Source organism: Nannospalax galili, unplaced genomic scaffold (genome assembly GCF_000622305.1).
Source record: "Nannospalax galili isolate Female #2095 unplaced genomic scaffold, S.galili_v1.0 scaffold202, whole genome shotgun sequence".
Lineage (NCBI taxonomy): Eukaryota > Metazoa > Chordata > Mammalia > Rodentia > Spalacidae > Nannospalax > Nannospalax galili.
In genome coordinates, this window is record NW_008349000.1 from 2539485 (window position 1) to 2546108 (window position 6624).

Sequence of the window (6624 nt, forward strand, 5' to 3'; positions counted from 1 at the left end):
TGGCTATCTGACCTGGACCTTGTGATCCTCTTTTATCAGCTTGTGGAGTATTGAGATTACAGGTGCCAGCCACGTTGTATAGAGCTCCATTGCTGTTCAGCATACATTTTAGTATCCGTTTGAGAATTTCCAACAAAAAGCTTTTTGATCATTTCAGTGAATTGTAATGTATCACTTGATTGATCTTGAGAGAACATATTTCTAAGTTACTGTGTCCTCTTATTTCAGAGTATGCATATCTTATTAATTACTCATGTATTTTTAAAGTGTCTATAAGCAATGTTTCCTAGTTTCCAGTCTTATTGAATGAATTCTAAATATTTGGTATTTTATGTTTGTCTCGTAAATATAATTTTGTTGGAATTTGAATTGTTTGTCATCTACTGTCATTATGTATAAACATAATTGGTTTTATATTTTGATCCTCTACCTTTGCCATATTCGCTTATCAATTCAAGTAAAATTTTGAAGACTCAGTGAATTTTATTACTTTCATGTACTTTGTAAATGAATGAAGACAGGTTTATTTCTTCCTTTGAATTATGGATTTTTCTCAATGTTTTGATGTTATTTGATACTACTAAAAGAACCAGCAGAGTTTTTAGCAGGGTCATTTATGAAGACAATTTCTCTTTTTATCTGAATTGACATTTCAAAAAATATCTCCCATATGTGTTTGAAAAATCTGCAAAAGCAGAAACTATACACATGGGAAACTGATGGCAGATAGACACCAGGTAACACCAAGGCCAAGGGACAGCTCACAGATGCGTTTCTTTTATTAACTCCCCGATGACTTATTTTTCCAAGGGGATTTGTAATTTTTTCTTGAAAATAAAACACAATTTTTATGATTAGTATCTTGAGAAGCTACAGTATTTCAAAGTACAAAAATCATGGAAAATCTCTCAACAATATATTTCACAAACACCTTGAGAAGGATTTGGAGTTTGTAAAAGTCTGTTTCCCAGGTCAGTCTCTAAGAATCAAATCTCTTAGTAACAACTTCATAAATGCTTTTTATTAGTAAGGATAAGGAGGTTTTTACATTATTAGTTAAAGATAGTGACTTTTCAGCATACCAAGCTCTTAATGAATGTTTGCTTAATATTCACTTGGACACCAGGGGTTGGTGATATTATTTATAAGCTTTTGATATATGCTTTGCTTTGGTGTTTACTGTGAAGAAAGATATTCATTGCTCTCAATTTTGTACTTTTCTAACTATGGTCTCTTTTCCTAGAAACACTTTCATGTATTTGAAAGCTCAAGAATATATCTTCTGGGTGATTTTTTGTTTTTATTTGTCTTCCAATCAAGAATAGATGATGGAGTTTTTCACAAAATTTTCCTGGGTAAACTGACAAGATGATATGGTTTTCCTTTAATAAATTTATATATACTTAAATGTTTTTATTTAGACTTGGCATGTAGATACATGTATTTAATTCCAGCACTCAGGAGGTAGAGGCATGCAGATTTCTGTGAGATCAAGGCATGTGGGTCTGCATAGTGAGTTCCAGGCCTGCTCAGGCTACAGGAAGACCCTGTCTCAAAAAAGTGTTTATTGTTAGGTAATATCATATACAAATACTGTCTATTTAGACCATTCCTACCCAATCCTCACTCTCTATTCCAGGTCTTCACAGATACCCCACCACCTCCTAACTGCATGTCTTTTTTTTTTTATTTTTTAATATGTTTTTTTAGAAGAAGCATTTCATTACAGCTTTAACATACTCAATAATGGTTTTTTCCAGAGCTAAGATGCATCTCTTTCAAAATTGGCTGTAAATTTTTAGGTTTACAGTTGAATTAATAGATCGGCAATATTTTTCTCAGTATAAACCCTATAAGACATAAAATTGAGGTTTTAGAACCTTTAAAAAAGACCTCCATTTCATTTTAAAATATACTGTTTCATGAGGAACAGCTGACCTTCCTAAAACAAGGACCTCTAGATAGGCTGACTAGATTCACCAGATGGACAAGTAGTGGGGAATGGCTGGGTGTGCTGACAACACAGCAGACAGTAGCAGGGACAACAGAGTACAGGGGCTGTAGTTGGGGGAGGGAGGCTATGGGAGGGTGCCATCTGGGAAATGGGTGTATAGTTGAATAAGATGGTTTGGGATGTTCTGTGTGATATACACACAAAAAAATTAACAAATTTTTAAAAAATGAATTATATTTGAGGAGGAAGCATAAACATTTACATCATGTTAATTAGTAGAAGTGATAAATACTGCCATTGAAATCTACCTGATGACTTTATAGGCACGTCTTCTTTTTTAATAACCCGTTCAGTTCAATTATCTCTGTCAGCATGCCCATATGTGTAGGGCCCCAACCACTGGAGCATTAAAACCTTCCTTGTGCCTTACTGGAGAATAAAAACTGACTCATAGAATAAGTTGGTAATTACTCTGTTTGGTTCAATTTTCTTGAAAATTGTTGTAGAAATTCCATGTTTTTATTTTTAATGTTGGGTAAAAGTAAGCAATGAAATCAGTACCTGGAGAATTTGTTCAAAAATTATTTGATTCCTGGAGGTAGCTATAAATTATTTAATAGTATTGAAGTATTAGTTTTGTTTGACTGTGGTACTGTCTTTTCAACTACTATTTTTATTAATTTAAGTGATTTGTTGATTTCACCATGCAAACTCGTAGGCATAAAGTTGTTTTCAATATATTCCTGCTCTCTTTTCAGTAGAAGCTGTAGACCTTTCCCACTATAAAGATTGTTCACAGGCCTTTTCATTCTTTTTTTTTCTGATACCTACAATTAACCTGTTTTGATTCTCCACGTGTTCGCTTTACTTTCCTCCTACTTTTAGGTCAAACAGAAAGCTAATTTCTGTCATTTGTTTTTGAATATTCTGCATATTTCATACAAATGCAGTTATATAGTATGTTGTCCCTTATGTCTGTCTTCTTTTACTTAGTGTGATAATTTTAGATTCATATACCTTAGTAGCATGGGTCAATATTTCCCCCTATTTTTTTCTAAATAATTCTGTTTACTTACTTGTCTAATGATAAAGATTTAACTTTGTTTCCTTTTTTGTTAATGCAAACAGCCTCTAAGATCATTATGTCTAAGGACTCGTTTAAAAAACTCTCAAAGTATTATACATTATTTTTTCTTACCATATCTATAACTTTATTTTTTACTTTAATGTACATGACTCTGGTCATATTCTATAAAAACTTGTTTTCTTTTCATTTAGTTTCATTTCTTACTATTTCCACCAATCATTAAGGAGTGAAAGGAGAGATAAGTAATGCTTAGATGTTATGAAAACCCAGAGGGAAATGTATTAGTTCAAAGTCCTACTGAAAGATATATACATATACAATAAATATAGAGTGTCTGTGTGGAGCTGAAGGCTATATAACAAAAAATAGAGTGCCAGGCAGGAGAAACCTCTCTTTAAGTTGTTGGTCAGGGTAGTACAGCAGACCTCCCCAAAACACAGGATATGGTCACAGTCCTTGATTGCCTCACAGAATTTGAAGTTAAGACACTATTACTGAAGACATGCCATACTTTGGACACAGAACTTGGAGCAATGGAGCTGGAACTGATCCGGAAGACTTCTTCCTGAAGACTAGCTTTAATGGCAATTTTCCAAGGAAGAAAAACAATCAATGTTCCCTCCCACTTATAAAACCTAATAAACCACAATGACTGGCCTAGTAAACTATTACTGTTGGTACAGTAGTGGTACTTTTATCTTGGGGATAATCAGTAGCTGTCTAATTGGTATTAAGGTCCACTCAATAGGAGGGAATTTATGTGTAGTACTATGAACATAGCCAAATATACATGACTCGGGTGGTCATAGATCCTAGAGAAAATTTCCACTTACCATATCCCTAGATCAATGAAATTTCTTACTTTATTCCAAATATGCATCCTCATATTTAAAGACAAGTGTAAATTTTAACCCTCATCAAAGAAGCTTCCTTTTACAACAGATGAAGACTCTTACTGAGTTCCAGGACTAATCAAATGTAGAGAGTGTCTGTGAGATGATTAACCCTAAGTGACACATTTTCAATGCAACCTCTACACATGGGATGAATGCATCTTTCAACTCTCATCAAAGAAGTTTTTTTATTCAGCAGGTGGTGTTTAACAAAGAAAACAATTGGCCACTATGCAGAAAACAAGAGGCCACTGAATGCTTATCCCTGAATAGGACACCTATTTCAAACCTCTGCCTCCCAAGACTCATATATCATTGCAGAAGAGAAGGCAGAAAGAGCCAGAGTGGGTGGATGACCACAAGGAAACAGTCTCCAGACATGAAACCTCAAACCAGACAAAATCCTAGCATGGAGATGGGGAAGTGGATAGAAAATCCTAACCCAAACTAAGGAACTTTTGGCAATTGATGGCTGCTGGGATGGGGAAAGACAGTTTCTTACAAGGATGGGACTCTGGGTGACTCAGTCAATGGACCCATACTGAGGGGCATGTGGGACACAAATCAGACTCTATATGCTGTATTATATACATACATAAACACACACATACACACACACATATATATACACAATACATATACATATGAATACATTAAAATGGTCAGGGAACAGTGGGGGCAGGTACGGGTATGGGAAGGGGTTAGATAAAATAGCAAAAATTCCAAAAAAAATTTTATGTCTACAGTTTATTCCTTCCTTTGAATATCACAGTATATGCCATAATTATTTCCATACATTATTACACTCTAAAGTACAAAGAGTATTTCGCTAAAATAAAATTTTACATAGAATGTGTCAAAATTTACTTTTGTGGGCATGATGGCACATATCTTTAATTTAAGCCCTAAGGTTAAGACAGGAGAATCAGAAGCTGAAGGGCAGCCTCGAATTCATAGTAAGATCCTAACACAAATAACACAAGTTAAATCAGAAACAAAAATGTAAAAATATTCATTATCAATAAAATAAAGCTTTCTAGGCATCAAAGTACAAAAAATGACAGAAGTGAAGAAAGGGCTGCTGTCCAAAGGGACATACTGTGGTCTGAAGGAAAACAGAGCTGAGGTTTTAGGTACTGTAGATACTGTGTCATCAGATACAGAACACAGTAAGTCTGGTTTTCCAAAAAGCTCTGGTGATATAATTATTAGTCAGGGTTTAGGAATAACTATAGTCATGTATTTAAAGTCTTAAGCAGAATGTGGTAGTGCATGCCTTTAATCCCAGCACTCAGGCGGCAGAGGCAGGCATACCTCTTTGAGAGCTAGGCCAACCTGGTCTACATAGTAAGTTCCAGGCCTGCTGTGGCTACAGAAAGACCTTGTCTCAAAGAAAACAAAACACCAATAAAAAAGTATTTAAAATATGGAAGAAATTAAAAAGTATAAGAAAGCATTATCAAGTAATATAAGCACACATGTGTTTTCAGAAAGTGAAATGTCAAGAAAATAAATGAACAAGAGGCAATGTTATACATGTCATCTATAACAGAACATATAATTTAAATGTATCAGTCACCTGGAGGAAATTAAGATATGAGGGACATTATAACCAGCAGATTTAAAACAGCTAGGGTAAGAGAGGCAACAGATGACCAACTGTTGGCTACTAAACTGAAATGACAAAAGACAGTAATGTAATAGTGTAAAAATATGAAAGAAAAAATGACAATTGAAAATACCTTGCCAAATACCCCAGAAACAGTATTAGTATTAAGACGAATCTTTAAAATATGGGTGACATGATGGCCCTCACTAAGTAAATTAATATTTCCAGTATTTAAGTAATAATGAAATAAATACGGTGCTTAGGGAGCAGATAATAAAGAAGAGTGTTAAGAGGTAGGCAACTTAGAAATGCTGGTAAGTTGACCAGCATCCTTGTAGAGGGTTCTGAAGGAGAGCATATTTATCAGAGGTACATGAGAGAAAGCATCAGCATCCATCAGCTGTGTTGGGGACCCCTGTTGTGAAGTAGTAGTCTCTCCATGTCCAGACAGCCCATGGGCTCGGTTTCATATGCAGAAGACTCCTTTTCATCAGGGTACCTTCCTGGCATCTTCCTGACTCGTCTCTTGAAGTAGCCGCCACAGAAACATGGCCTCTGGCTCTGGAAATTGCCAGCCTTTCCTGAGTGATTTTTCTGGCAGTCTGGCAGTCTGGCAGGAGCTTACCGCCACATGTAAATGGGGCATCCTAAAAGTACTGGAGCACTGAGACTTGGAGCCAAGCAGAGTCACTTAATAAAGAGCTGTAACACGGAAAGCTGAATCCTGTGTCTCACTGCCTACGATCCAGTCTCTCTGGGGGGCGCTATCCTTCCGTCATCGACTCACGGAGACCTAGCTTTAGCTGCCTCTTACCTCTCCTCGTGACCCGGCAGCTGACGGGTCCCGAACTCAGAGAGAGAGTACAAGGGTGAAATTAGGGCAGGACTCGGCCGGGCAAAGCCCCGACAGCAGAGACTTTCAGCACTGAAGCTGCGGACAGCGACACTGGACTCGACCAGACCTGCCTATCCTCCAGGTGCGCAGCGGAGATGCAGACGCCCGCGGGACCCGCCTCGCCATTCCGGCTGCACGCAGGGGCCCCGAGATCCCTGCGCGCCCCATAGCCCACAACTGCAAATA